General features: G+C 44.1%; 1 protein-coding gene across 1 annotated transcript in view; it reads left to right on the top strand.

Moving 5' to 3' along the window:
• The window catches only part of ASIC2 (acid sensing ion channel subunit 2), a 1220661-nt gene that overhangs the window by 718101 nt on the left and 480861 nt on the right, over positions 1 to 21699 (top strand). The gene's annotated exons all lie outside the window — the stretch shown is intronic.

The following is a 21699-nucleotide window of genomic DNA, read 5'->3' as shown; positions in this document are numbered from 1 at the left end:
TTTTATGAGAGCTGGCTGTGTACCACACACTGTTTTAAATGCTTTATGTATATTCAACAGTTCAAGTCTCCTAACAAACCCATTTTGTAGAGGAGGAGACTGAAGTTCAGGAGTGTTAACTAACCTGTCTGAAGTCCTATAGCCAGAGAGTGATAGAGATTGGATTCAAACCCTGAGCCAGGGATTTCCCTGGTGGTCCAGTGGCTAAGACTCTGCATTCTTAATGCAGGGGGTCCAGGTTCAATCCCTGGTCAGGCTGCAACTAAGACCTGGTGCAGCCAAATAAATAAACAGATAAATATTACAAACAGAAAGCAAAAAAATCCCTGGGCTCAACCTCATGTCCATTATGGTTTTGGCCTTTCAATAAAATTCATTTCTTCTGGCTTCCAGGTCAAACACGGTGAAAAAGCTCCAAGAATCAAAATGAAAAAAAAATATCTTTCACTATGGATCCTGAAATGAGTTCTGTTAGCTGATAAAAAAAACAAGAAGCATGAGACCTCCTAGCCTTTGTACTGCATAACCAAAGCTCATCTTCCAAAGACCCTCAAGATACTCTCATCTCTCCTTTACTCCAACACTTTCTCCAAGAGCCCTCCCTCCCAGCAAATCACCCAGCCTCTTGTTTCCCAACTAGATCCAGAATTGTAAAGCCTCTTTGCATGGTCCAGGCTGGTCCCTCCATCTGGAATCTCTCCTACTTCATCCCCTACCATTGACTTCTACTTATTCTTGAAACTCCAGCCCCAGTGACAGCTCAGCTATGAAGATTTCAGTCATCACTCAATCAGGATTAGATTGCTCCCCTTCCTTCCCACAAAGCACTTTGTCCTCTATCACAGCATGTATGTGACTCTTTCCCCTGTTATGATTGGCTGTGGAAGAGCAGTGAGTAGTGGTTGAGTGGTTGGGTACAGGGTCTTAATACCAATAAGGCTTGAGTTTGAGATCTAATTCTGCTACTCAGCAGCTATGTGGCCTTGAGCAAATTACTGAACTCTCTGATCTTCCTTTTCTTCACCCATAAAAGAATAACATTGTTTACCTTAAAGGGTTCTTATGGGTATTAAATGAGATAATGTATGCAGAGCCCTTTAGCCACCATCTGTCTGGAAGTCAGCTCTTTATACATCTTAGCTCTTATTGTTGTTGAGGTTTGTCAGCACCATCAACATCACCATCAAAACCATTATCACCAATGTATTAGTAATGTGCCTGCTTGCATGCTCAGTCACTTCGTCATGTTCCTCTATAGCCTTGTAAACTCCTAGAACTCAGGTCTTGTTCATCTTTATGCCTGGCCTTTAGTAAGTGCTTAATAAATGGATGCAGAATTGAATTGTTGAAGCAGCTGTTCAATTTGCAGTTTGTTATGTTGGCTCTGGTAATAAAGTGTTTTGAAATCATTTGCCACTTGATTGCAAGCCAACTGGGTTTTGAGCTCCATAGAGTTTGGTATTTCTCCCTGTAGAGTATATAGTCAGTATACATACACTCGGAGAAGGCAATGGCACCCCACTCCAGTACTCTTGCCTGGAAAATCCCATGGACGGAGGAGATTGGTAGGCTGCAGTCCATGGGGTCGCTATGAGTCGGACACGACTGAGCGATTTCACTTTCACTTTCCACTTTCATGCGTTGGAGAAGGAAATGGCAAACCACTCCAGTGTTCTTGCCTGGTGAATCCCAGGGATGGGGGAGCCTGGTGGGCTGCCGTCTATGGCGTCGCACAGAGTTGGGCACGACTGAAGTGACTTAGCAGCAGCAGCAGCAGCATACATACACTCAGTATATGTAAAAGTATTTAATGAATGCTTAATTCACAGACTTCTCAAAGTTCATAAGGTGCTCAGGATGCACACCCACTTATTTTTTCCAAAGGCTATGGGATAAAGTGACAATGGCAAAGCAAGTAGTATTTATTGAACACTTTAAAATGGCTGACAATTCAGACAAAGACAAATATCATGTGATATCACTTATATTTGGAATCTAAAATATAAAACACAAATGAACTTATTTCCTAAACAGAAAGAGACTCACAGATACAGAAAACAAACCTATGGTTATCAAACAGGAAAGAGCAGGTAAGGGGAGGGATAAATTGGGAGGCTGGGATTAACATATACATACTACTATATACAAAATAGATAACCAACAAGGACCTATACTGTATAGCAGAGGGAACTACCCTCAGTGTTATGTAATAACCTAGAGTGGAAAAGAATATATAACTGAATTGCTGTGCTGTACACGTGAAGCTCATATGATATTGTAAACAACTACACACAATAAAAAAATGATTTTTTAATTCAGCTGATTTAAAGACAAAAAAATGGTTGACATCTTTTGGGCACTTACTTCATGCCAGACACTGTGCTAAATACTTACATATTTTGGTTACTAATTCTCAGAAACAATTTGTTAGGTTGGTACTTATTATTCCCACACTACAGTTCGGTAAACAGAAGCTTAAAGAGATTAATGAACTTGCCCAGGTTTCCAGCTACTGCCCAGGGAGTCCAGCATTTGAGTCTATCCCCTTCTGACTTCAGTAGAAACTAGGCTAAGCAATTCAGACCCTTTTCCACGTTTATTATACCCTTCACAAATCAAAGTGCTTGACCATTGTCCCCATTTTACAGATGAGAAAACTCAGCTTTGCCTATATCACAAAGTTAATCAACGATAGAGCTGGACTTTGAAAGGAGGGTTGTATGACCCCATCTAAAGCTCCCTTCTATTTCCTCTGATGATCTAGGACCTGGAGCTGTTGCAGTGATACGGAAAAAAGAGCGATGAGTATTTTTTTTCCCCCCTTGATTCCCTGGTGGCTCAAACAGTAAAGAATCTGACTGCAATGCAGGAGACCTGGGTTTGATCCCTGGGTCAGGAAGATCCCCTGGAGAAGGGAATGGCAACCCACTCCAGTATTCTTATTTGGAGAATTCCATAGACTGAAGAGCTTGGTGGGTTACAGTTCAGTTCAGTTCAGTTCAGTCGCTCAGTAGTGTCCGACTCTTTGTCACCCCATGAACCGCAGCACTCCAGGCCTCCCTGTCCATCACCAACTCCCGGAGTCCACCCAAACCCATGTCCATCAAGTCGATGATGGCATCCAGCCATCTCATCCTCTGTCGTCCCCTTCTCCTCCTGCCCTCAATCTTTCCCAGCATCAGGGTCTTTTCCAATGGGTCAGTTCTTTGCATCAGGTGGCCAAACTATTGGAGTTTCAGCTTCAACATCAGTCCTTCCAATGAACACCCAGGACTGGTCTCCTTTAGGATGGACTGGTTGGATCTCCTTGCAGTCCAAGGGACTCTCAAGAGTCTTCTCCAACACCACAGTTCAAAAGCATCAATTATTTGGTGCTCAGCTTTCTTTATACTCCAACTCTCACATCCATACATGACCACTGGAAAAACCATAGCCTTGACTAGATGGACCTTTGTGGCAAAATAATGCCTCTGCTTTTTAATATGCTATCTAGATTGGTCATAACTTTCCTTCCAAGGAGTAAGTGTCTTTTAATTTCATGGCTGCAGTCACCATCTACAGTGATTTTGGAGCCCAGAAAAATAAAGTCAGCCACTGTTTCCACTGTTTCCCCATCTATCTGCCATGAAGTGATGGGACTGGACGCCATCATCTTAGTTTTCTGAATGTTGAGCTTTAAGCCAACTTTTTCACTCTCCTCTTTCACTTTCATCAAGAGGCTCTTTAATTCTTCTTCACTTTCTACTATAAGGGTGGTATCATCTGCATATCTGAGGTTATTGATATTTCTCCCGACAATCTTGATTCCAGCTTGTGCTTCATCCAGCCCAGCGTTTCTCATGATGTACTCTGCATATAAGTTAAATAAGCAGTTCATGGGGTCACAAAGAGTCAGACACAACTGAGCAACTACCAGTTTTCCTGAGAACAAAGAAGATAAAGAGAACAGTGCACAGGACTGAACATTCCTAGATTTTGTTTTACTTTCAGTTCAGTTCAGTTCAGTTCAGTCCCTCAGTCATGTCCGACTCTTTGCGACCCCATGAATTGCAGCATGCCAGGACTCTCTGTCCATCACCAATTCCCGGAGTCCACCCAAACTCATGTCCATCGAGTCAGTGATGCCATCCAACCATCTCATCCTCTGTCATCCCCTTCTCCTCCCGCCCCCAATCCTACCCAGCATTAGGGTCTTTTCCAATGAGTCAACTCTTCGCATCAGGTGGCCAAAGTGTTGGAGTTTCAGCTTCAACATCAGTTCTTCCAATAAACACCCAGGATTGATCTCCTTTACGACGGACTGGTTGGATCGCCTTGCAGTCCAAGGGACTCTCAAGAGTCTTCTCCAACACCACAGTTCAAAAGCATCAATTCTGTGGCACTCAGCTTTCTTCCCCGTCCAACTCTCACAGCCATACATGACCACTGGAAAAACCATAGCCTTGACAAGATGGATTTTTGTTGGCAAAGTAATGTCTCTGCTTTTAAATATGCTATCTAGGTTGGCCATAACCTTCCTTCCAAGGAGTAAGCATCTTTTAATTCCATGGCTGCAATCACCATCAGCAGTGATTTTGGAGCCCAGAAAAATAAAGTCTGACACTGTTTCCACTGTTTCCCCATATATTTCACATGAAATGATGGGACCAGATTCCATGATCTTAGTTTTTTGAATGTTGAGCTTTAAGCCAACTTTTTCACTCTCCTCTTTCACTTTCATCAAGAGGCTCTTTAGTTCTTCACTTTCTGCCATAAGGGTGGTGTCATCTGCATATCTGAGGTTATTGATATTTCTCCCGGCAATCTTGATTCCAGCTTGTGTTTCTTCCAGCCCAGCGTTTCTCATGATGTACTCTGCATATAAGTTAAAGGAGCAGGGTGACAATATACAGCCTTGACGTACTCCTTTTCCTATTTGGAACCAGTCTGGTGTTCCATGTCCAGTTCTAACTGTTGCTTCCTGACCTCCATACAGGTTTCTCAAGAGACAGGTCAGATGGTCTGGTATTTCCATCTCTTTCAGAATTTTCCACAGTTTATTGTGATCCACACAGTCAAAGGCTTTGGCATCGTCAGTAAAGCAGAAATAGATGTTTTTCTGGAACTCTGTTGCTTTTTTGATGATCCAGTGGATATTGACAATTTGATCTCTGGTTCCTCTGCCTTTTCTAAAACCAGCTTGAACATCTGGAAGTTCACGGTTCACGTATTGCTGAAGCCTGGCTTGGAGAATTTTGAGCATTACTTTACTAGCATGTGAGATGAGTGCAATTGTGTGGTAGTTTGAGCATTCTTTGGCATTGCCTTTCTTTGGGATTGGAACGAAAACTGACCTTTTCCAGTCCTGTGGCCACTGCTGAGTTTTCCAGATTTGCTGGCATATTGAGTGCAGCACTTTCACAGCATCATCTTTGAGGATTTGATATAGCTCAACTGGAATTCCATCACCTCCACTAGCTTTGTTCATAGTGATGCTTTCTAAGACCCACTTGACTTCACATTCCAGGATGTCTGGCTCTAGGTGAGTGATCACACAATCGTGATTATCTGGGTCGTGAAGATCTTTTTTGTACAGTTCTTCTGTGTATTCTTGCCATCTCTTCTTAATATCTTCTGCTTCTGTTAGGTCCATACCATTTCTGTCCTTTATCGAGCCCATCTTTGCATGAAATGTTCCTTTGGTATCTCTAATTTTCTTGAAGAGATCTCTAGTCTTTTCCAATCTGTTGTTTTCCTCTATTTCTTTGCACTGATCACTGAGGAAGGCTTTCTTATCTCTCCTTGCTATTCTTTGGAACTCTGCATTCAGATGGGAATATCTTTCCTTTTCTCCTTTGCTTTTCGCTTCTCTTCTCTTCCCAGCTATCTGTAAGGCCTCTTCAGAGAGCCATTTTGCTGTTTTGCATTTTTTGCATTTCTTTTCCATGGGGATGGTCTTGTTCCCTGTCTCCTGTACAATGTCACGAACCTCTGTCCATAGTTCATCAGGCACTCTGTCTATGAGATCTAGTCCCTTAAATCTGTTTGTCACTTCTACTGTATACACATAAGGGATTTGATCTAGGTCATACCTGAATGAACTAGTGGTTTTCCCTACTTTCTTCAATTTAAGTCTGAATTTGGCAATAAGCAGTTCACGATCTGAGCCACAGTCTGCTCCCAGTCTTGTTTTTCTGACTGTATAGAGCTTCTCCATCTTTGGCTGCAAAGAATATAATCAATCTGATTTTGATGTTGACCATCTGGTGATGTCCCCATGTAGAGGCTTCTCTTGTGTTGTTGGAAGAGGGTGTTTGCTATGACCAGTGCGTTCTCTTGGCAAAACTCTATTAGCCTTTTCCCTGCTTCATTCTGTACTCCAGGGCCAAATTTGCCTGTTACGCCAGGTGTTTCCTTACTTCCTACTTTTGCATTCCAGTCCCCTATAATGAAAAGGACATCTTTTTTGGGTGTTAGTTCTAGAAGGTCTTTTAGGTCTTCATAGAACCGTTCAAGTTCAGCTTCTTCGGTGTTACTGGTCAGGGCATAGACTTGGATTACTGTGATATTGAATGGTTTGCCTTGGAAACGAACAGAGATCATTCCGTCGTTTTTGAGATTGCATCCAAGTACTGCCTTTTAGACTCTTTTGTTGACCATGATGGCTACTCCATTTCTTCTAAGGGATTCTTGCCCACAGTAGTAGATATAATGGTCATGTGAGTTAAATTCACCCATTCCAGTCCATCTTAGTTCACTGATTCCTAGAATGTCAATGTTCACTCTTGGCATCTCCTGTTTGACCACTTCCAATTTGCCTTGATTCATGGACCTAACATTCCAGGTTCCTATGCAATATTGCTTTTTACAGCATCAGACTTTGTGTCTATCACCAGTCACATCCACAGTTGGGTATCATTTTTGCTTTGGCTCCATCCCATCATTCTTTCTGGAGTTATTTCTCCACTGATCTCCAGTAGCATATTGGGCATTTACTGACCTGGGAAGTGCATCTTTCAGTGTCCTATCTTTTTGCCTTTTCATACTGTTCATGGGGTTCTCAAGGCAAGAATACTGAAGTGGTTTGCCATGCTCTTCTCCAGTGGACCACATTCTGTCAGACCTCTCCACCATGACCCATCCATCTTGGGTGGCCCCACATGGCATGGCTTAGTTTCATTGAGATAGACCAGGCTGTGGTCCGTGTGATCAGATTAGCTAGTTTTCTGTCATTTTAGTTTCAGTGTGTCTGCCCTCTGATGCCCTCTCACAACACCTACCGTCTTACTTGGGTTTCTCTTACCTTAGACGTAGGTATTTCTTCACGGCTGCTCCAGCAAAGAGCAGCCATTGCTCCTTACCTTGGACCAGGGGTATCTACTCACGACGGCCCCTCCTGACCTTGAATGTGGAGTAACTCCTCTCGGCCCTCCTGTGCCCACGCAGCCGCTGCTCCTTGGGCCTGGGGTAACTCCTCTCGCCGCCGCCCCTGGCCCCCGGCCGCCACCCCCGGCCCCCAGCCCCGCCTAGCTCCTCTGGCCACGCTTCTGTGCGGAGCTGTCGCAGCCGCCTCGCTTCTGTTTTACTTTAACTGCTCCCAACTCTGCATGCCTGTAACTAAGTTTGCTTTTCTGCCCCCTAACTCTGCAGGAGCTACATTTCGCTCCTATTTTCCTTTGACTCTATGTTAGATACATCCTGTATCTGGTGTTTCCCTTAAAACACCCTTTCCCATGTAGTTACATTCAGAGAGAAGGCTGCAGAGCCATGGAAATTGCCAGACTCAGTTACCCGGTTACTGACATCAGCCTATGACTGTCTTTGAAACAAAGCAAGAGGAAGAAATCAAGATCCTATTCCCTTTGTTCCTCATCACGGACTCCTGACTTTGAGCCCCTAGACTCCTCGTGGAGGAGGGGCACAGTTCTTGAGTCATAAGCCTACTGTGTACTCTCCACCAGGTGAGAATTAAAGCCAACTTTTTATTTCCTCCAAACTCTGCCTCTGTATTCTTTATTTGGCTCTGGCAGGCAAAGAAAGCCAAGATTTCTAGTTCCGGCCACAGAACTAGACCACTGGTGTATGGAATGATGGTCCATCCAACTCTTTCCATCTCTACACAACAACTCCCAAACCATCCAACCATCCATGCTCTAAGCAGTCATTACCTGCAAGCACTTGGCAGATACCCCACCCACCTCATAGATAAGAGAGAAGGAATCACCCCAGATAGACACATCTAGACACAGAGAAAACCTGGGGGAGAGGGGGGAAGAAATGCCATCAGAAAGATGCATAGGTCATCACTACCCAGTGGCTGGTGCAGCCTTGAATTATCACTGAAGGATGAGCTCCAAGGGTCGTCATTATGAGCAGACTTTGCAAGCGGAGAAGAGATCGAAGGGGGTGGGAATAGAGCATGATAGGAATTAGCAGCATCTTGGGGGCTGGAAGCTGGGAGGAGAGGTGGGGGAGGAGTAAGGGTCTTGGGGACCAGTCTGTTTTACCAGCGCCAGGAAGACAATAAATGGGTGGGGAGGGAAAGAGAGCAGAACGTTAATGAAAGCCAAAGACCCTGGGGTGGGAAGTACCGCCAACCTCAGCAAAGCCTGGGAAATCAGTCTGCAAAATGAAAGAGGCAGAGGAGAGCACCAAAAATAACCTTGAAGGTAATGGATGAGGCAGAGGAGAAAAATCAATTCAAGGAAAACATATTAAGCACAGAAAAACTAGATGAGAGCTGAGGGGCTTGGGGGTGGGGATGGCGAGAGCCATGGACTGGGAGCCTGGAGGCTGGGTTCCTTGTCCACTCCCACCACGACCGAGCTCTGTGACTCCGGGTGGGAGGCTTCATGTCTCTGAGCTGCTACCAGCTCTTGTTAAAAATGACATAGCTGGACAACACGCACTGCAAAGCCCCCTGCAATTCTGACAGTCTTCGATAAAGTGTTGTGTAAAAACTTAGCTTCACGTTGACAGGCCCAAGCAACTAGATGAAAGTGAAAACATCTAGTCAGGCTTCCAGATATTTCCAAATATCCAGTTGCTTGTGAGACGTTAATGAAACCTACTGGCTTAAGTTTCACTGTCCCTTAGCCTTCTGTGGGAGCTGTTTCTGAAATTGACAAGGAGGGAAGCTTATAGGCTAAGTTAGCCACCATCAAAGACTATTCAAAACGAGTGCTGATAATGCATTTAAATTTGGCACCACGTGCACACACACAAAAATGGTAATTATGTGAGAAGACGGAGGTGTTAACCAAACATATTGTGTGATCATTTTGCAATATATACATGTATGTAAACCTTTAACTTACATATGCTGTATGTCAATAATATATTCATTAAAGCTGGAAAGAGAAAAAGGGAAAGGAAAAAAAATGAAAGGAGACCCAGTGGTTATCCTGTAAGATATGTTGTGTTGCTGTCTGATTGCTAAGTTGTGTGTGACTTTTTGCGACCCCATGGACTGTAGCCCACCATGCTCTCTGTCCATGGAATTCTCCAGGCAAGAATACTGAAGTGGGTTGTCATTCCTTCTCTGCAGGTTCTTCCCAACCTAGGGATCAAACCGGCATCTCCTGCATTGGCAGGAGGATTCTTTACTGCTCAGCCACTGGGGAAGCCCATAAGACATATTAGGATACCTATATATAGCAAAAGCCCTCTCCCCAAAGAGGGTTTATGAGTTAGAAGGTTACCCTGAGGCCTCTCAGACACAAGATTGGTGTGTATTGCAATATTGATATATGGCCTAAGATTTTATAAGAATAGCAGAGTGATGCGTGCTTTACCCAAAAGTTATTTATCTACAAGACCAAATTATCAAGAAAATAAGCCAGAACCTGCAAGCAAAGCAACCACGTGAGCAAATATAGCAGAAGGAAATTTAGATGTGCTGGGTGCCTGCCATGGATTTAACATCTTTGACAAGTGTCTCAGCTGCCAGCGTCTCCCTTGGCGTGGGGAAGTTCTGCCTCACAGCTGTTTCTGAGTCAAGTCTGTGGCATAGGTGCTTCTCTGGATTACTTTCAATTCTGCTCTCTGCTTCGGTTCACTGTGCTTCTGGTCACCACCCTGAAAGAGCACAGCGGACAGTGAACATGAACATGTCAAGTAGCAGTTGGGTGTGTAGCCTGAAGCTCAGATGAGAGGTCTTTGGAGATGTCACCTGTGTACAGATGCATACGAACTGTGAAAACTGATGAGAGGACCCAGGGATGGAGACCCAAATGGAGGGGCATTACTCTAGCAAGTATTTCCACACCCAGATATAGTATTTTTCCACCTCTTATTTCCTGAAGAAAAACTAGCAGGGACCATCTCTTTCTGTACATCTCTCTCTTTTTTTGTTCAATTATTTTTTATCATGGTGAAATACACAAAACATAGAATTTATTGAGACTTCCCTGGTGGTCCAGTGGTTAAGACTCCATGCTTTCAATGTAGGGGGCATGAGTTTGAGCCCTGGTCAAGGAACTAAGATCCTACATGTTGTGCAGCACAGAAAGAAAAAAAAAATTTTAATTACTATCTTCATCAATTTTCATTGTAAAGTTCAGTGATATTATGTATATTCATGTTGTTGTGCAACCTCTGGTATCATCCATTTCCAGAGCTCCCTTTAACTTCTTGTGCATTTTGTTTTAGAATCAGAGAAAACTCTCCCAGAATCCACCAGCATAAGACTTCCCCTCATGTATCCATTGGCCATGTCTAAGTCACATGACTACTCCTAAACCAATCAATGAAAACTGAAAACAGAATATCTGTGACTGATTTAGACCGGCAGCCTTTATTCTGGAGACAGGATCTCATGATGTAGGTTATACCTGAACAAAGTCAGAGATCATTAGTAAGGAAGAGAGGGGGGTGCCTTCTGGATAAGAAAATGATAGTGTCTGTATACCACCATTTTTTAAAGAGTTGTTTCCTTTCTTAATGCCATAAACATTCTCTGTATAATTTAAATACAATCTCTAATATCTTCAAAATAGTTATCTAGTTACTTACCGCAATTTATTAAACTAGCCCCTTGGTTTGGGTAGCTCAGCTACCCAAGCTTAGGTTTGAGCTTGTTCAGAAAATGCTGTAGTACATTATTTTGTGAATCCTTTTGTATAGCTTTGAAACCCAGGTGTGAAATTTCCTGAGTCAAAGATAAGGTCCGTATATGAAAGGGAAACTTTCCATTAGAATCAGCCACCAGAAGGTTTTGGGTTTTGGGGTTGTTGTTTTTTTTTTTTAATACTAAAAAAAAATGTTTTTCAGTTACCTAGACCATTCATGCATATGGAGCACTACATTTTCCTGGGAAGGTGATGGAGAAAGTAGCTTTACAAACACATTTGTGTCCAGGCCACTGCAAAGAGATGCTGAACAGGCATGAGGTCTGTGGATGCATCTGGGCTGGGAATGGAATGTGCTACCCAGAGGACAAGAAGCAAATAGATGATAATGATGTCACGGTCTGGAAGCTCCCTAGAAGAGAGACTGAAGAGACATAGGAAACATAGGAGCAGCGTGATAGCCCATAAGGCTGCAGATGGTGACTGCCTTAGAGTAGATCTTCACCACTGACCAGCAAGAATCTCTAAGGAGAAAAGGGATGCGGGAGACAGTTGGTTCTGGCAAGATGGTGATGAGTTGAACTGACCAAGATCGTGAAGACACCATTTAATCCTGCCTCATCCAGATATGCAGCCCACGGGGTCGTGAAGAGTCGGACACGACTGAGCGACTTCACTTTCACTTTTCACTTTCATGCACTGGAGAAGGAAATGGCAACCCACTCCAGTGTTCTTGCCTGGAGAATCCCAGGGACGGAGGAGCCTGGTGGGCTGCCGTCTGTGGGGTCGCACAGAGTCGGACACGACTGACATGACTTAGCATCCAGATAGACCATGATTTGAACACAGACATGCCCTACCTAACACAGTGATTGTTTAGTTGTATTAGTCTCAGTCTCAGAGAGACTGGAACAGAAAGGATAAGGCAGGAGAAAGGAGAAAAACAGAGGTGTTTTGTTTATAAAACACTTTCTTCCTCCTCGTGCCATTTAATCCACCCAACCATACTATCAGGCAGATATTATTGCTTTACTTTACAGGTGTGGCAGCTGAGATGCTGGGCTGTGAAGTGACTTGTTCAAGATTGTGCTGTGATCACAAGGCAGAGTCAAGCAAAAAATCCACCACATAAGAGTTTCCCAGCATTTTTAAGATTCTGCCCTCATCTTCCTGAAGCCTAGCAGGGTACAGATAGAAAAAAATCACCCTGCAGGACACCTGGTGTCTTTGACAGCTATTGTTATTTCTCTGCAGCATTTTCCTCTTTTCTAGAAACTTTCCTTCTTTGGGGAACTGTCACTTTCCATCTATCCCTTTTACTTTGGAAGCGGTCCTGCTTCTTCTCTGTGACCCTAACCACAGGCGATTGGTCTAGCAAGGGCCACCTGACCAGAACTGGGCCAGTCAGAGTCCTTCCAAGAAAGTCTGGCTCTGAGAAGTGGAACTCAGTCTCTCCAGGTAGCCAGGACTGAGGACACATTAACTCACAAGATACAGGCAGCCACAGCCTGATTAGCAAAGCATGTCATTTGGTGGTGAAAAGTGAAAATAAAGAAGACACAAAGAGAAGTAGGAGGCAAGAGTCAGAAGAAAATGCCAGGTTTCTCCATGGTAATTGAACTCCTAATTCTAGTTTGTTCTTGTCGGGCATCTCAGTCCTTCAATTCTACGAGATACCTCATTATCCCTTCAATAATTGGCCCCCCACCCCTTTCCCCTCTCTTGAAGCTAGCCAAAATCAATTTCTGTTATTTTCATCCAAAAGGGAACTAGCTAGAGATACGTGGTATTTCCAAAACTAGATCTGAACAACCCTGACTTGCCGATTCGAACTGCTTCTGTTGCTTTCCTCTGCATTAATGAACCTCACTCGTCTCTTTGTCTAGCCCTTCAATGACAAGATCTGACCACTTACTCATGCCTCTGGCCATTTTGCTCCAATCTCTTGCCTTCTCCATATCGACAAATAATTATACCGATAAACACATCCTCCTTTGACAGGCTTCCTTGACTTTTACGGTTTAATGGCATCGTTGGCAGGCCACCTGGGATGCATCTGCCACCAGGACCAACTCTGACTCTGCTTTTCTTCAGATGCATTTAGTCTTAACCTCTCTGGCCCCATCGGGCTCTCAGACGTCCTCCCTTGCCATTTGCTTGTAGATAATTACATGTAATCAACAACTTCCTGGCTCCTGTGCATGAACACCAGGACCTGACCTCGCAAGTGCAGGCAGAAAATGAGTGGGAATCACAGCTCGTTCTGTAGGTAATTCAACTGTGGACACCGAGGTGGGGGAGAAGATGTGGCCTTTGTTTCCTGAACCTGGAGATCTCCACCTCCTCCACTGAGAAGGCTTGCCAGGAGACTACAGATAACTTCAGCATTGCAATCCAGAAGCCACACCGAGAATTCTCATGTGTTAACCAGAGCCTTTCTTGAATTTTACCCACTGTGTGAGGATGTATGTTTCCTTGTTGGTGAAATTAGCCACAGTAGCTGGGGATTCCAGGCTCTGAGCTATAACTCAGTCTTATAATTACTGATAAACTCTCACCCAAATTTCAGATTCATGTCAACGGTTGAGTTATCCTTGTTGTTATATTAGATTTTACCATGTTCAGACTCTTCAAGGGAAGAGAAATCATTCACAAGATTAAGCCTTAAATGATTGTCATCTTCAGCAGGGATGTCCTTGAGAAGAAAAATGACCCTCAAACCATTTCTATGCTGCTGACCAGCATACTTATTGCATGGGGTGGGGGGCAGGAGCAAGGAGTGAGTGTTTCCTTGCGGTTTTCCCATCCCCTATTTCTCTGCTCTGTGATAGAAATGGTCTCCTGCTCCCACTTCAAATCAGGAAAAAGTGCCTAAGAAAATGCTCAATCATGGGTGTCACATGAAAGGTACATAAGGTAGCATTCACTTCACCAGAAAAATGGATCCAGACAGGGGATTTAGAAGGTCAAAGTGGGTGTTCTGTAAATGTCAGAAAGAACAGCCTGTGTGTGGTGCTACATGGCTTGCAGTATGCCTTCTCATATAGTAATTCTGTTTGAACAACAACCCCAAATGACACAATAGGACATCCACTTCCTGTTTGCCAGTGGACTTGTGCCCAGAGATGACTAGTGCTTGCCCTAGATGCCATGACTATTATGTAGCAGAGCCCAGACATGATCCCATATCTCTTGATTATATGTGTGATGCTCTGTCTGATTACATGTGGGATGTTGTAGCCATAATATCATGCCTCAAACTTGACTCTACATTCTGATTTTATATGGATGCTCTATCTACAAGGGGTTTATCTATTATAGTTTTAATTTTAACTGAGAATTGGAAAACTTTTGTATAAAGGAGCCCACCAGGCTCCTCTGTCCATGAAATTCTCCAGGCAAGAATACTGGAGTTAGTTGCTATTCCCTTCTCCAGGGGATCTTACCAACCCAGGAATCAAGGCTGGGCCTCCCACACTGCAGGCGATTCTTTACTGTCTCAGCCACCAGGGAAGCTTCTATAAAGGGGCAGATAGTATATATGTTAACCCTGTAGGGTACAGGTCTCTGTCACAACTATTCATCTCTGTCCTGCTGCTGCTGCTGCTGCTAAGTCGCTTCAGTCGTGTCCGACTCTGTGCGACCCCATAGACTGCAGCCCACCAGGCTCCGTCATCCCTGGGATTCTCCAAGCAAGAACACTGGAGTGGGGTGCCATTGCCTTCTCCAATGCATGAAAGTGAAAAGTGGAAGTGAAGTCGCTCAGTCATATCCAACTCTTCGAGACCCCATGGACTGTAGCCCTCCAGGCTCCTCCGTCCATGGGATTTTCCAGGCAAGAGTACTGGAGTGGGTTGCCATTTCCTTCTCCATATCTCTGTCCACATAGTACCAAAGCAGCTACAGACAATATGGAAACAAATGGATGTGGCTGAGTACCATTTAAACTTTATTTACCATCATGGATGACAAGCCAGATTTGGCCTCCATGCTATAATTTCCCCACCCCTGGTTTAAAGTATTAGGACCAAATCTTTATGTGAAGGTGAGAGCTGAGCTTGAGGTCAGCAACTCCAGACACCCAAGCTGATACTGACATGCTGGGCCATTTACACTTTCTAATGGTACATGATCCCCTACTGCCCCGCCTGCCTCATGGCATGGCCAGTGCTGCTGCTGCTGCTGCTAATTCGCTTCAGTCATGTCCGACGCTGTGCGACCCCATAGACGGCAGCCCACCAGGCTCCCCCGTCCCTGGGATTCTCCAGGCAAGAATACTGGAATGGGTTGCCATTTCCTTCTCCAATGCATGAAAGTGAAAAGTGAAAGTGAAGTCGCTCAGTCGTGTCTGACTCTTAGCGACCCCATGGACTGCAGCCTACCAGGCTCCTCCGTCCATGGGATTTTCCAGGCAAGAGTACTGGAGTGGGGTGCCATTGCCTTCTCTGCGTGGCCAGTGCATCCCCATCCTTTTCCTAACACCTGCTCACTTCCCAGGGAACTGGAAGTTCAAGGCAGGTACCTGGGAGGAAACATTTGTGGAAACAGTGGCTATTCTGTTGGTAGCCTTAAAGGATGGAAAGTAGGTTTTTAAATTTTTGTAGTTTTATATTTTCCAAAGGACGATGCATTTAGTTCTTGCCTCCACCTCAGCGTGCCTGCCCTGTTCCTGTCTCTTGTGCTCACCACCTCTCAGACTTGTCAGTGTCCCAACTCACACCTTTCCTAGCATCATGCTAGAACATGTTGACTTTTTTCAAGAAAAAGCTTATACGCCTTGACTGCCAGATGCCCAATGGCACCTTTCAACCAAAGAGAAGGGACTTGCCTGGTGGTCCTGTGGTTAAGAATCTGCCTTTCAATGCAGGGGATATGGGTTTGATCCCTGGTCAGGGAAACTAAGATTCCACATGCCATTGTTGTTGTTCTTGTTGCTCAGTCACTAAGTTGTGTCCGACACTTTGTGACCCCATAGACTGCAGCATGCTAGGCCTCCCTGTCCCTCACTACCTCCTAGAGTTTGCCCAAGTTGCCCACATGCGGAGGGGCAACTAAGCCTGTGTGTTACAACTAGAGAGAAGCCCGCACACCACAACGAAGACCTTGAGCAGCCAAAACAAACAAACAAAAAATCCAAAGAAAAGCCTAATTGACAGATCACATGCCCACCCAGCATCTCAGCATTTTTAAAAGCCTAAGGGGACTTCAGGTTGTAGAGGAGTGAAGAAGTGAACAAATCTTCTCTGCAGAAAACAACTAAAACACACCAGACAAAATTGTCGAAAACAACCATGAGTAGCCCCTGGAAATTAGCCAAAAACAAATAGCAAATTATTTGTGAGATGTTTTGGAACTTCAGGTAAGAACACTAGGAGTCTAGGGCATTCTTGCTGTTCATGAAAACCAGCAGCTTCTCTGCCACAGGGGGCTGATTTGATTAAGACTGGAGGGCAGAGCCTATGCCAGCTATCGAATGAGGAACCTGCAGCTCTCCTAACCTCAGGTTGATCCCAGGTGGCACTAGTGGTAAAGAATCCCCCTGCCAAGGCAGGAGACACGAGAGATGCAGGTTTGATTCCTGAGTCGAGAAGATCCCCTTGAGAAGGGAATGGCACCCCACTCCAGTATTCCTGCCTGGAGAATCCCATGGATGGAGGAGCCTGGCAGGCTACAGTCCATGGAGTCGCAAAGAGTCGGACACGACTGAGTGACTGAGCACACGTGAGGTGAGCCACAGCCAGAGACTCAGCCAGAACTTTAATAGAGACATCCTGGAAATGAGAGCCAAAAGGGGCTCGATAAGCTCTCCACACATCCCTGCCTGACTGGGAGGCTGCTCCAACCACAGGGAGGCCTGAGAGTGCCCAGTGGAAAGCAAAACCCATGGCAGAATTTTGAAAACTGCCTGAACCTGGCTGACCACTTAGCTCTGTAGAAATAGTGGCAGGTCCTAGGAAGCCACCTTCCCTGGTGGCTCAGCAGGTAAAGAATTTGCCTGCAGTGCTGGAGATGCAGGTTCAATCCCTGGGTTGGGAAGATCTCCCGGAGAAAGAAATTGCAACCCACTCCAGTAGTCTTGCCTGGAAAATTCCATGGACAGAGGAGTCTGGAGGACTGTGGTCCATGGCGTCCCAAAGAGTTGGACATGACTGAGCACGCAAGCAAGCCACTTGCATGCTTAGGAAGCTAGACTAAAATATAAAAATCAGAAATGTTTATGAAACTGGGCAGAGACAAAGCAGCTGCACAGCATAGAGTGGCATTCCGCAGATTAAGTCCAGGCAAATGGGAGCAGGTTATCAAAACCTACTCAAAAGCGAATGGAAAATCTGATTAGGCTTCTAACAAGTAGAGGAGCTGAATGAATAATTTAAAATGTTCCCCACACACCACAAAAAGCTCAGGCCCAGGAGGCTTCCCTGGTGAACTCTAACACATTTTTTAAAGAAGAAATAATACCAATACTTCAAAAATTCATTCAAGAAATAGAAGAGGAAGGAACAATTCCCAACTTATTTAATAAAATCAGTTTTATCCTGATACCAAAGACAAAAACATCACAAGAAAGGAGATCCCTTATTTGATAGTGAGTGAATAAATTTAAAGGGGTTAAACTATCTAATTTCAAAACTTACTATAAATGTACAGAAACCAAAAACAGACATATAGATCAATGAAACAGAACTGAGAGCCTGGGAATAAATCCTTATATTTATATTAATTAATTTTTGACATAGGTGCCAAGTCAACTCAATGGGAGGATGATCACTTCAGCCAACGGTCCCAGAACAATAGGATATCAATACATAAACCAAGCCAAAACTAAGCAAACCGTATACCCTTATATCATATCATAACGAAAATTAGCTCAAAGAGGATCATAGACCTAATTGTAAGACCTAAAGCTATAGAACTTTAGAAGAGAAAGTCTTTACTACTTTGTACGAGACAATGACACTGCAGATATGAAACAGAAGTATAGCCCATAAAGTAAAATGAAAAACATAATGTGTGTTAAGTCACTTTAGTCATGTCTGACTCTTTGCGACCCTATGGACTATCACTTGCCAGGCTCCTCTGTCCATGAGATTCTCCAGACAAGAATACTGGAGTGAGTTGCCATTTCCTCCTCCAGGGGATTTTCCCAACCCAGGGATCAAACTGGGGTCTCCTGAATTGCAGGTGGATTCTTTACCAGCTGAGCTATCAGAGAAGCCCTCTGTGGAATGAATCAACAAAATGTGATATTTACTTGGAGTACTAACCAGGAATAAAAGAGTAAACAGTTGATACATACAACATCATGGAAGAACCTCAGAAACATCATGCTCAGTGAAAGAAGCCAGATCCATTTGTACAGCTTCTCTACAAAAGGCAAATTTAAGGAGTTGTAAAGTAGACCAGTGTTGCCTTGAACTGGGAACAGGAATATAGACTGATGGCCAGCGGGCACAAGAGAAGTTTTTGAGATGAAAGAAATGATCTAAAGCTGAATTATGATGATGGTTGCACAAATCAAAAATCACTGACTTGTACATTTACAAGTGGTGAATAATATGTTATAAAAATTATACCTGAAAAATTCCTGATTACAAATAATAGGACTAGGGACTTCCCTGGTAATCCAATGGCTAAGACTCCATACTTCCAATCCAGGGGGGCCTGGTTTGATCCCTGGTCTGGGAACTAGAGCCCACATGCCACAACTAAGAGTTTGCATGCCTCAATTGAAAGATTCCGCATGTGCAGCTGAGACCTATTGTAGCCAAATATGTAAATAAATATATATCTTAAAGTTTTTAATTAAAAAAATTATAGTAAAGCCCACCAGAATTCAGCTGTCCTCTCTGTATCTCCTTTTCCCAATTGCGTGATGCCTCATCTACCTTCACCAGTTCTTACCATGGACGCTTATCCCCACTCCCATTGCTGGAGTTCTGCCTTGTCCTTGTCTCTCAGACAGGAGGCCATGCTTCCTCCACCACTCCTAAGTGATCCAGAGGCTAGCCAAGGTCTTGTAATCTCTTGACCTTATTCATTATTCTGTAGCATCTCTTCTTGAAGACATTCACAAGTATATGGAGGACTTCATTGCATTTGTGCTCTTCTGTCTCCAGGCACCTGATTTTTCTCATAGTTCCTGGGTCTGATATCATATGACCTATTTCTGAAAGTCAGTTGCTCCATGCTTTCGACATGCCCCAAATCTCACTCACATGAAGCGCCGATGAGTATGGAATATACCGCATTCTAGACCATGAAGCAGAGGAAGCCAGGAATAGTGTCATTTACACTACAGAACATAACACAGCTATACATCGAACATTATATATTCTTAACATGCTCTTCAGCCATCTCAGGAAATGTTCATAGATCTTCCACCCCACTTTGTTTTAACTCCATGCCCTCCCTTCTTTCTTCTCCCCACCCTTATCTCCACTTCTTCAACCTAAAAAAAAAAAAGAAATTCGGAAATTCCCTGGAGGTCCAATGGTTAAGACTTCACCTTTCAAAGCAGGAGGTGATGGTTCCATCCCTGGTTGGGGAGCTAAGGTTCCACATGCCTTATGGCCAAAAAACCAAAACATAAAATAGAAGCAGCATTGTAACAAACTGAAGAAAGACTTTAAAGATGATCAGCATCCAAAAAGAAAAAAACTTTAAAAAGAAGAATCTGATTTCTGGAAAAAAAATTCTTCTTATAAAGATCAATGTATCTATTTTCTTCAGGATCTTGTCTCCTTTCACTTCAAGTGGCTTATCATGACATTGCTCAGATCACGATATCATCTAGGTTTCTAAATTGAAAGTTACCCCCCCCAAAAAAAGATTCCAGGTGATTTAAGCAGAGACATTTGTTGAAAGATATTGGGTACCTCCGAGAATTGCCAAGAAGACTGCTGTTGCTGCTGCTGCTGCTAGGTCGCTTCAGTCGCGTCCGACTCTGTGCGACCCCATAGACGGCAGCCCACCAGGCTCCGCCGTCCCTGGGATTCTCCAGGCAAGAATACTGGAGTGGGTTGCCATTTCCTTCTCCAGTGCGTGAAAGGGAAAAGTGAAAGTGAAGTCGCTCAGTCGTGTCTGACTCTTAGTGACCCCACGGACTGTAGCCTACCAGGCTCCTCTGTCCATGGGATTTTCCAGGCAAGAGTACTGGAGTGGGGTGCCATTGCCTTCTCCGCCAAGAAGACTATAGAATAGAATCATCAGAAGATAAGCAGGAACTTAGGTAGATGGTATAGTATGGGCTTCCCTGGCGACTCAGATGATAAAGAATCCACCTGCAATGTGGGAGACCTGGGTTCGATCCCTGGGTTGGGAAGATCCCCTAGAGGAGGGCATGACAACCTGCTCTAGTATTCTTGCCTGGAGAATCCCCATGGACACAGGAGCCTGGAGGGCTAAATCCATAGGCTCCCAAAGAGTCGGACACGACTGAGCGAGTGAGCACACATAGTATAGTCTACACCCTAGAACTAGATTAGTGAAGACCCTGCTTCTGCCACCACGGATGCCCCAGGAGACTGATGTTCACACTATTGATTCTGTCAGAGCCATCCATAGAAACAAGATGTCACTGCTTCTCTCCACTACTGTCAAGAATCCTCCACCATCATTGTTTCTTGGCGACACAGTCTGGAGTGAGTGGTCCTGATTGGTTGAGTTAGGTCATGTGCTTGCAGTCTAGCCACAAATGAAAGTGAGTAGAGTTGTTCCTCTGTAACCATGGGAAATTGATTCCAGGATCCCCACAGGATATGATAGCAAAATCCTCCAAAGCCCAGCTCCCTTTTATAAAATGGTACAGTTTTTCATATAACCTGCACATAGCCTCCTGTTGTTTTTTTTAAATTTTTGTTGGAGTAGGGTTGCTTTACAATGTTGTGTTAGCTTTTACTATACAGCAAAGTAGATCAGCTATACGACTACCCATATCCCCTGTTTTTTGGATCTCCTTCCCATTTAGATCACCACAGAGCACTAAGTAAAGTTCTCTGTCCTATACAGTAGGTTCTCATTAGTCATCTATTTTATACATAATAGTGTACGTATTCAGTCCCAGTCTCTCAGTTCATCCCACCCCCTTCCCCCCTTGCTGGTATCCATACATTTGTTCTCTATGTCTGGGTCTCAATTCCTGCCCTGCAAATAGGTTCATCTGTCCCATTTCTCTAGATCCCACATATACGCGTTAATATACAATATTTGTTTTTTCTGTTTCTGACTTATGTTTCTGACTCTTCCTCTGTGTGACAGTCTCTAGGTCCATCCATATCTCTGCAGATGGCACAGTTTCATTCCTTTGTATGGCTGAGTAGTATTCCGTTTTATACACGTGCCACATCTTCTTTATCCATTCTTCTGTTGCCAGACATTTAGGTCGCTTCCATGCCCTGGCTGTAAATAGTACTGCAGTATACATTGGGATGCATGTATCTTTTTGAATTACGGTTTGTCTCTGGCTCCCATTTACTTTAAATCTTCTGGTTACTGAACCAAACTTGAGTCTGCCTGCATGACACACAGCAAAGCCAATCTACTGACACTGGTTGTGGTAAAGGCAAGCATAGCACTTATTGCAAGGTACCAAGCAAGGGGGGCTTCCCAGGTGGCACAGTGGTAGAGAACTCACCTGCCAAATGCAGGTTTG

This window comes from Giraffa tippelskirchi, chromosome 3 (genome assembly GCF_054371585.1).
Source record: "Giraffa tippelskirchi isolate mGirTip1 chromosome 3, T2T-mGirTip1v1.2.pri, whole genome shotgun sequence".
NCBI lineage: Eukaryota > Metazoa > Chordata > Mammalia > Artiodactyla > Giraffidae > Giraffa > Giraffa tippelskirchi.
This window is presented reverse-complemented; position numbering and strand designations above follow the sequence as displayed.